Source organism: Phyllobates terribilis, unplaced genomic scaffold (assembly GCF_046119375.1).
Source record: "Phyllobates terribilis strain yellow unplaced genomic scaffold, ASM4611937v1 Scaffold_83__1_contigs__length_6671269, whole genome shotgun sequence".
Lineage (NCBI taxonomy): Eukaryota > Metazoa > Chordata > Amphibia > Anura > Dendrobatidae > Phyllobates > Phyllobates terribilis.
Window position 1 is genome coordinate 6,193,867 of NW_027362843.1, and position 9,733 is coordinate 6,203,599.

Genomic DNA, 9,733 nt, shown 5'->3' on the forward strand with positions numbered 1-9,733 from the left:
AAATTGTATTTATGTTGTTTTATCCTATGCTTTATTAACTTGTATTTATGTTGTTTTAACCGATGCTTTATTAAATTGTATTTATGTTGTTTTGTCCTATGCTTTATTAAATTGTATTTATGTTGTTTTAACCTATGCCTTATTAAATTGTATTTATGTTGTTTTATCCTATGCTTTATTAAATTGTATTTATGTTGTTTTAACCTATGCTTTATTAAATTGTATTTATGTTGTTTTATCCTATGCTTTATTAAATTGTATTCATGTTGTTTTATCCTATGCTTTATTAAATTGTATTTATGTTGTTTTATCCTATGCTTTATTAAATTGTATTTATGTTGTTTTATCCTATGCTTTTATAAATTGTATTTATGTTGTTTATCCTGTTTCATTAAATTGTATTTATATTGTTTTATCCTATGCTTTATTAAATTGTATTTATGTTGTTTCATCCTATGCTTTATTAAATTGTATTCATGTTGTTTTATCCTATGCTTTATTAAATTGTATTTATGTTGTTTTATCCTATGCTTTATTAAATTTAATTTATGTTGTTTTATGCTATGCTTTATTAAATTTTATTTATGTTGTTTTATCCTATGCTTTATTAAATTGTATTTATGTTGTTTTATCCTATGCTTTTATAAATTGTATTTATGTTGTTTATCCTATGTTTCATTAAATTGTATTTATGTTGTTTTATCCTATGCTTTATTAAATTGTATTTATGTTGTTTTATCCTATGCTTTATTAAATTGTATTCATGTTGTTTTATCCTATGCTTTATTAAATTGTATTTATGTTGTTTTATCCTATGCTTTATTAAATTGAATTTATGTTGTTTTATGCTATGCTTTATTAAATTTTATTTATGTTGTTTTATCCTATGCTTTATTAAATTTGATTTATGTTGTTTTATCCTATGCTTTATTAAATTGAATTTATGTTGTTTTATCCTGTGCTTTATTAAATTGAATTTATGTTGTTTTATCCTATGCTTTATTAAATTGTATTTATGTTGTTTTAACCTATGCTTTATTAAATTGTATTTATGTTGTTTTATCCTATGCTTTATTAAATTGTATTTATGTTGTTTTATCCTATGCTTTATTAAATTGTATTTATGTTGTTTTATCCTATGCTTTATTAACTTGTATTTATGTTGTTTTAACCGATGCTTTATTAAATTGTATTTATGTTGTTTTGTCCTATGCTTTATTAAATTGTATTTATGTTGTTTTAACCTATGCCTTATTAAATTGTATTTATGTTGTTTTATCCTATGCTTTATTAAATTGTATTTATGTTGTTTTATCCTATGCTTTATTAAATTGTATTTATGTTGTTTTATCCTATGCTTTATTAAATTTTATTTATGTTGTTTTAACCTATGCTTTATTAAATTGTATTTATGTTGTTTTGTCCTATGCTTTATTAAATTGTATTTATGTTGTTTTAACCTATGCTTTATTAAATTGTATTTATGTTGTTTTATCCTATGCTTTATTAAATTGTATTCATGTTGTTTTATCCTATGCTTTATTAAATTGTATTTATGTTGTTTTATCCTATGCTTTATTAAATTTAATTTATGTTGTTTTATGCTATGCTTTATTAAATTTTATTTATGTTGTTTTATCCTATGCTTTATTAAATTGTATTTATGTTGTTTTATCCTATGCTTTTTTAAATTGTATTTATATTGTTTATCCTATGTTTCATTAAATTGTATTTATGTTTTTTATCCTATGCTTTATTAAATTGTATTTATGTTGTTTTGTCCTATGCTTTATTAAATTGTATTTATGTTGTTTTATCCTATGCTTTATTAAATTGTATTTCTGTGGTTTTATCCCATGCTTTTTTAAATTGTATTTATGTTGTTTTAACCTATGCTTTATTAAATTGTATTTATGTTGTTTTATCCTATGCTTTATTAAATTGTATTTATGTTGTTTTATCCTATGCTTTATTAAATTGTATTTATGTTGTTTTATCCTGTGCTTTATTAAATTGTATTTATGTTGTTTTATCCTGTGCTTTATTAAATTGAATTTATGTTGTTTTATCCTATGCTTTATTAAATTGTATTTATGTTGTTTTAACCTATGCTTTATTAAATTGTATTTATGTTGTTTTATCCTATGCTTTATTAAATTGTATTTATGTTGTTTTATCCTATGCTTTATTAAATTGTATTTATGTTGTTTTATCCTATGCTTTATTAACTTGTATTTATGTTGTTTTAACCGATGCTTTATTAAATTGTATTTATGTTGTTTTGTCCTATGCTTTATTAAATTGTATTTATGTTGTTTTAACCTATGCCTTATTAAATTGTATTTATGTTGTTTTATCCTATGCTTTATTAAATTGTATTTATGTTGTTTTATCCTATGCTTTATTAAATTGTATTTATGTTGTTTTATCCTATGCTTTATTAACTTTTATTTATGTTGTTTTAACCTATGCTTTATTAAATTGTATTTATGTTGTTTTGTCCTATGCTTTATTAAATTGTATTTATGTTGTTTTAACCTATGCTTTATTAAATTGTATTTATGTTGTTTTATCCTATGCTTTATTAAATTGTATTCATGTTGTTTTATCCTATGCTTTATTAAATTGTATTTATGTTGTTTTATCCTATGCTTTATTAAATTTAATTTATGTTGTTTTATGCTATGCTTTATTAAATTTTATTTATGTTGTTTTATCCTATGCTTTATTAAATTGTATTTATGTTGTTTTATCCTATGCTTTTTTAAATTGTATTTATGTTGTTTATCCTATGTTTCATTAAATTGTATTTATGTTTTTTATCCTATGCTTTATTAAATTGTATTTATGTTGTTTTGTCCTATGCTTTATTAAATTGTATTTATGTTGTTTTATCCTATGCTTTATTAAATTGTATTTCTGTGGTTTTATCCTATGCTTTTTTAAATTGTATTTATGTTGTTTTAACCTATGCTTTATTAAATTGTATTTATGTTGTTTTATCCTATGCTTTATTAAATTGTATTTATGTTGTTTTATCCTATGCTTTATTAAATTGTATTTATGTTGTTTTATCCTATGCTTTATTAAATTATATTTATGTTGTTTTATCCTATGCTTTATTAAATTTTATTTATGTTGTTTTATCCTATGCTTTATTAAATTGTATTTTTGTTGTTTTATCCTATGCTTTATTAAATTTTGTTTATGTTGTTTTATCCTATGCTTTATTAAATTTTATTTATGTTGTTTTATCCTGTGCTTTATTAAATTGTATTTATGTTGTTTTATCCTATGCTTTATTAAATTGAATTTATGTTGTTTTATGCTATGCTTTATTAAATTTTATTTATGTTGTTTTATCCTATGCTTTATTAAATTTGATTTATGTTGTTTTATCCTATGCTTTATTAAATTGAATTTATGTTGTTTTATCCTGTGCTTTATTAAATTGAATTTATGTTGTTTTATCCTATGCTTTATTAAATTGTATTTATGTTGTTTTAACCTATGCTTTATTAAATTGTATTTATGTTGTTTTATCCTATGCTTTATTAAATTGTATTTATGTTGTTTTATCCTATGCTTTATTAAATTGTATTTATGTTGTTTTATCCTATGCTTTATTAACTTGTATTTATGTTGTTTTAACGGATGCTTTATTAAATTGTATTTATGTTGTTTTGTCCTATGCTTTATTAAATTGTATTTATGTTGTTTTAACCTATGCCTTATTAAATTGTATTTATGTTGTTTTATCCTATGCTTTATTAAATTGTATTTATGTTGTTTTATCCTATGCTTTATTAAATTGTATTTATGTTGTTTTATCCTATGCTTTATTAAATTTTATTTATGTTGTTTTAACCTATGCTTTATTAAATTGTATTTATGTTGTTTTGTCCTATGCTTTATTAAATTGTATTTATGTTGTTTTAACCTATGCTTTATTAAATTGTATTTATGTTGTTTTATCCTATGCTTTATTAAATTGTATTCATGTTGTTTTATCCTATGCTTTATTAAATTGTATTTATGTTGTTTTATCCTATGCTTTATTAAATTTAATTTATGTTGTTTTATGCTATGCTTTATTAAATTTTATTTATGTTGTTTTATCCTATGCTTTATTAAATTGTATTTATGTTGTTTTATCCTATGCTTTTTTAAATTGTATTTATGTTGTTTATCCTATGTTTCATTAAATTGTATTTATGTTTTTTATCCTATGCTTTATTAAATTGTATTTATGTTGTTTTGTCCTATGCTTTATTAAATTGTATTTATGTTGTTTTATCCTATGCTTTATTAAATTGTATTTCTGTGGTTTTATCCCATGCTTTTTTAAATTGTATTTATGTTGTTTTAACCTATGCTTTATTAAATTGTATTTATGTTGTTTTATCCTATGCTTTATTAAATTGTATTTATGTTGTTTTATCCTATGCTTTATTAAATTGTATTTATGTTGTTTTATCCTGTGCTTTATTAAATTGTATTTATGTTGTTTTATCCTGTGCTTTATTAAATTGAATTTATGTTGTTTTATCCTATGCTTTATTAAATTGTATTTATGTTGTTTTAACCTATGCTTTATTAAATTGTATTTATGTTGTTTTATCCTATGCTTTATTAAATTGTATTTATGTTGTTTTATCCTATGCTTTATTAAATTGTATTTATGTTGTTTTATCCTATGCTTTATTAACTTGTATTTATGTTGTTTTAACCGATGCTTTATTAAATTGTATTTATGTTGTTTTGTCCTATGCTTTATTAAATTGTATTTATGTTGTTTTAACCTATGCCTTATTAAATTGTATTTATGTTGTTTTATCCTATGCTTTATTAAATTGTATTTATGTTGTTTTATCCTATGCTTTATTAAATTGTATTTATGTTGTTTTATCCTATGCTTTATTAACTTTTATTTATGTTGTTTTAACCTATGCTTTATTAAATTGTATTTATGTTGTTTTGTCCTATGCTTTATTAAATTGTATTTATGTTGTTTTAACCTATGCTTTATTAAATTGTATTTATGTTGTTTTATCCTATGCTTTATTAAATTGTATTCATGTTGTTTTATCCTATGCTTTATTAAATTGTATTTATGTTGTTTTATCCTATGCTTTATTAAATTTAATTTATGTTGTTTTATGCTATGCTTTATTAAATTTTATTTATGTTGTTTTATCCTATGCTTTATTAAATTGTATTTATGTTGTTTTATCCTATGCTTTTTTAAATTGTATTTATGTTGTTTATCCTATGTTTCATTAAATTGTATTTATGTTTTTTATCCTATGCTTTATTAAATTGTATTTATGTTGTTTTGTCCTATGCTTTATTAAATTGTATTTATGTTGTTTTATCCTATGCTTTATTAAATTGTATTTCTGTGGTTTTATCCTATGCTTTTTTAAATTGTATTTATGTTGTTTTAACCTATGCTTTATTAAATTGTATTTATGTTGTTTTATCCTATGCTTTATTAAATTGTATTTATGTTGTTTTATCCTATGCTTTATTAAATTGTATTTATGTTGTTTTATCCTATGCTTTATTAAATTATATTTATGTTGTTTTATCCTATGCTTTATTAAATTTTATTTATGTTGTTTTATCCTATGCTTTATTAAATTGTATTTTTGTTGTTTTATCCTATGCTTTATTAAATTTTGTTTATGTTGTTTTATCCTATGCTTTATTAAATTTTATTTATGTTGTTTTATCCTGTGCTTTATTAAATTGTATTTATGTTGTTTTATCCTGTGCTTTATTAAATTGAATTTATGTTGTTTTATCCTATGCTTTATTAAATTGTATTTATGTTGTTTTAACCTATGCTTTATTAAATTGTATTTATGTTGTTTTATCCTATGCTTTATTAAATTGTATTTATGTTGTTTTATCCTATGCTTTATTAAATTGTATTTATGTTGTTTTATCCTATGCTTTATTAACTTGTATTTATGTTGTTTTAACCGATGCTTTATTAAATTGTATTTATGTTGTTTTGTCCTATGCTTTATTAAATTGTATTTATGTTGTTTTAACCTATGCCTTATTAAATTGTATTTATGTTGTTTTATCCTATGCTTTACTAAATTGTATTTATGTTGTTTTATCCTATGCTTTATTAAATTGTATTTATGTTGTTTTATCCTATGCTTTATTAACTTTTATTTATGTTGTTTTAACCTATGCTTTATTAAATTGTATTTATGTTGTTTTGTCCTATGCTTTATTAAATTGTATTTATGTTGTTTTAACCTATGCTTTATTAAATTGTATTTATGTTGATTTATCCTATGCTTTATTAAAATGTATTCATGTTGTTTTATCCTATGCTTTATTAAATTGTATTTATGTTGTTTTATCCTATGCTTTATTAAATTTAATTTATGTTGTTTTATGCTATGCTTTATTAAATTTTATTTATGTTGTTTTATCCTATGCTTTATTAAATTGTATTTATGTTGTTTTATCCTATGCTTTTTTAAATTGTATTTATGTTGTTTATCCTATGTTTCATTAAATTGTATTTATGTTGTTTTATCCTATGCTTTATTAAATTGTATTTATGTTGTTTTGTCCTATGCTTTATTAATTTGTATTTATGTTGTTTTATCCTATGCTTTATTAAATTGTATTTTTGTTGTTTTATCCTATGCTTTATTAAATTTTGTTTATGTTGTTTTATCCTATGCTTTATTAAATTTTATTTATGTTGTTTTATCCTGTGCTTTATTAAATTGTATTTATGTTGTTTTATCCTATGCTTTATTAAATTGTATTTATGTTGTTTTTTCCTATGCTTTATTAAATTGTATTTATGTTGTTTTAACCTATGCTTTATTAAATTGTATTTATGTTGTTTTATCCTATGCTTTATTAAATTGTATTTATGTTGTTTTATCCTATGCTTTATTAAATTGTATTTATGTTGTTATATCCTATGCTTTATTAACTTGTATTTATGTTGTTTTAACCGATGCTTTATTAAATTGTATTTATGTTGTTTTGTCCTATGCTTTATTAAATTGTATTTATGTTGTTTTAACCTATGCTTTATTAAATTGTATTTATGTTGTTTTATCCTATGCTTTATTAAATTGTATTTATGTTGTTTTAACCTATGCTTTATTAAATTGTATTTATGTTGTTTTATCCTATGCTTTATTAAATTGTATTTATGTTGTTTTATCCTATGCTTTATTAAATTTCATTTATGTTGTTTTATCCTATGCTTTATTAAATTTTGTTTATGTTGTTTTATCCTATGCTTTATTAAATTTTATTTATGTTGTTTTATCCTGTGCTTTATTAAATTGTATTTATGTTTTTTTATCCTATGCTTTATTAAATTGAATTTATGTTGTTTTATCCTATGCTTTATTAAATTGTATTTATGTTGTTTTAACCTATGCTTTATTAAATTGTATTTATGTTGTTTTATCCTATGCTTTATTAAATTGTATTTATGTTGTTTTATCCTATGCTTTATTAACTTTTATTTATGTTGCTTTAACCTATGCTTTATTAAATTGTATTTATGTTGTTTTGTCCTATGCTTTATTAAATTGTATTTATGTTGTTTTAACCTATGCTTTATTAAATTGTATTTATGTTGTTTTATCCTATGCTTTATTAAATTGTATTCATGTTGTTTTATCCTATGCTTTATTAAATTGTATTTATGTTGTTTTATCCTATGCTTTATTAAATTGAATTTATGTTGTTTTATGCTATGCTTTATTAAATTTTATTTATGTTGTTTTATCCTATGCTTTATTAAATTGTATTTATGTTGTTTTATCCTATGCTTTTTTAAATTGTATTTATGTTGTTTATCCTATGTTTCATTAAATTGTATTTATGTTGTTTTATCCTATGCTTTATTAAATTGTATTTATGTTGTTTTGTCCTATGCTTTATTAAATTGTATTTATGTTGTTTTATCCTATGCTTTATTAAATTGTATTTCTGTGGTTTTATCCTATGCTTTTTTAAATTGTATTTATGTTGTTTTAACCTATGCTTTATTAAATTGTATTTATGTTGTTTTATCCTATGCTTTATTAAATTGTATTTATGTTGTTTTATCCTATGCTTTATTAAATTGTATTTATGTTGTTTTATCCTATGCTTTATTAAATTATATTTATGTTGTTTTATCCTATGCTTTATTAAATTTTATTTATGTTGTTTTATCCTATGCTTTATTAAATTGTATTTTTGTTGTTTTATCCTATGCTTTATTAAATTTTGTTTATGTTGTTTTATCCTATGCTTTATTAAATTTTATTTATGTTGTTTTATCCTGTGCTTTATTAAATTGTATTTATGTTGTTTTATCCTGTGCTTTATTAAATTGAATTTATGTTGTTTTATCCTATGCTTTATTAAATTGTATTTATGTTGTTTTAACCTATGCTTTATTAAATTGTATTTATGTTGTTTTATCCTATGCTTTATTAAATTGTATTTATGTAGTTTTATCCTATGCTTTATTAAATTGTATTTTTGTTGTTTTATCCTATGCTTTATTAAATTTTGTTTATGTTGTTTTATCCTATGCTTTATTAAATTTTATTTATGTTGTTTTATCCTGTGCTTTATTAAATTGTATTTATGTTGTTTTATCCTATGCTTTATTAAATTGAATTTATGTTGTTTTATCCTATGCTTTATTAAATTGTATTTATGTTGTTTTAACCTATGCTTTATTAAATTGTATTTATGTTGTTTTATCCTATGCTTTATTAAATTGTATTTATGTTGTTTTATCCTATGCTTTATTAAATTGTATTTATGTTGTTTTATCCTATGCTTTATTAACTTGTATTTATGTTGTTTTAACCGATGCTTTATTAAATTGTATTTATGTTGTTTTGTCCTATGCTTTATTAAATTGTATTTATGTTGTTTTAACCTATGCTTTATTAAATTGTATTTATGTTGTTTTATCCTATGCTTTATTAAATTGTATTTATGTTGTTTTAACCTATGCTTTATTAAGTTGTATTTATGTTGTTTTATCCTATGCTTTATTAAATTGTATTTATGTTGTTTTATCCTATGCTTTATTAAATTTCATTTATGTTGTTTTATCCTATGCTTTATTAAATTATATTTATGTTGTTTTATCCTATGCTTTATTAAATTTTATTTATGTTGTTTTATCCTATGCTTTATTAAATTGTATTTTTGTTGTTTTATCCTATGCTTTATTAAATTTTGTTTATGTTGTTTTATCCTATGCTTTATTAAATTTTATTTATGTTGTTTTATCCTGTGCTTTATTAAATTGTATTTATGTTTTTTTATCCTATGCTTTATTAAATTGAATTTATGTTGTTTTATCCTATGCTTTATTAAATTGTATTTATGTTGTTTTAACCTATGCTTTATTAAATTGTATTTATGTTGTTTTATCCTATGCTTTATTAAATTGTATTTATGTTGTTTTATCCTATGCTTTATTAACTTTTATTTATGTTGCTTTAACCTATGCTTTATTAAATTGTATTTATGTTGTTTTGTCCTATGCTTTATTAAATTGTATTTATGTTGTTTTAACCTATGCTTTATTAAATTGTATTTATGTTGTTTTATCCTATGCTTTATTAAATTGTATTCATGTTGTTTTATCCTATGCTTTATTAAATTGTATTTAAGTTGTTTTATCCTATGCTTTATTAAATTGAATTTATGTTGTTTTATGCTA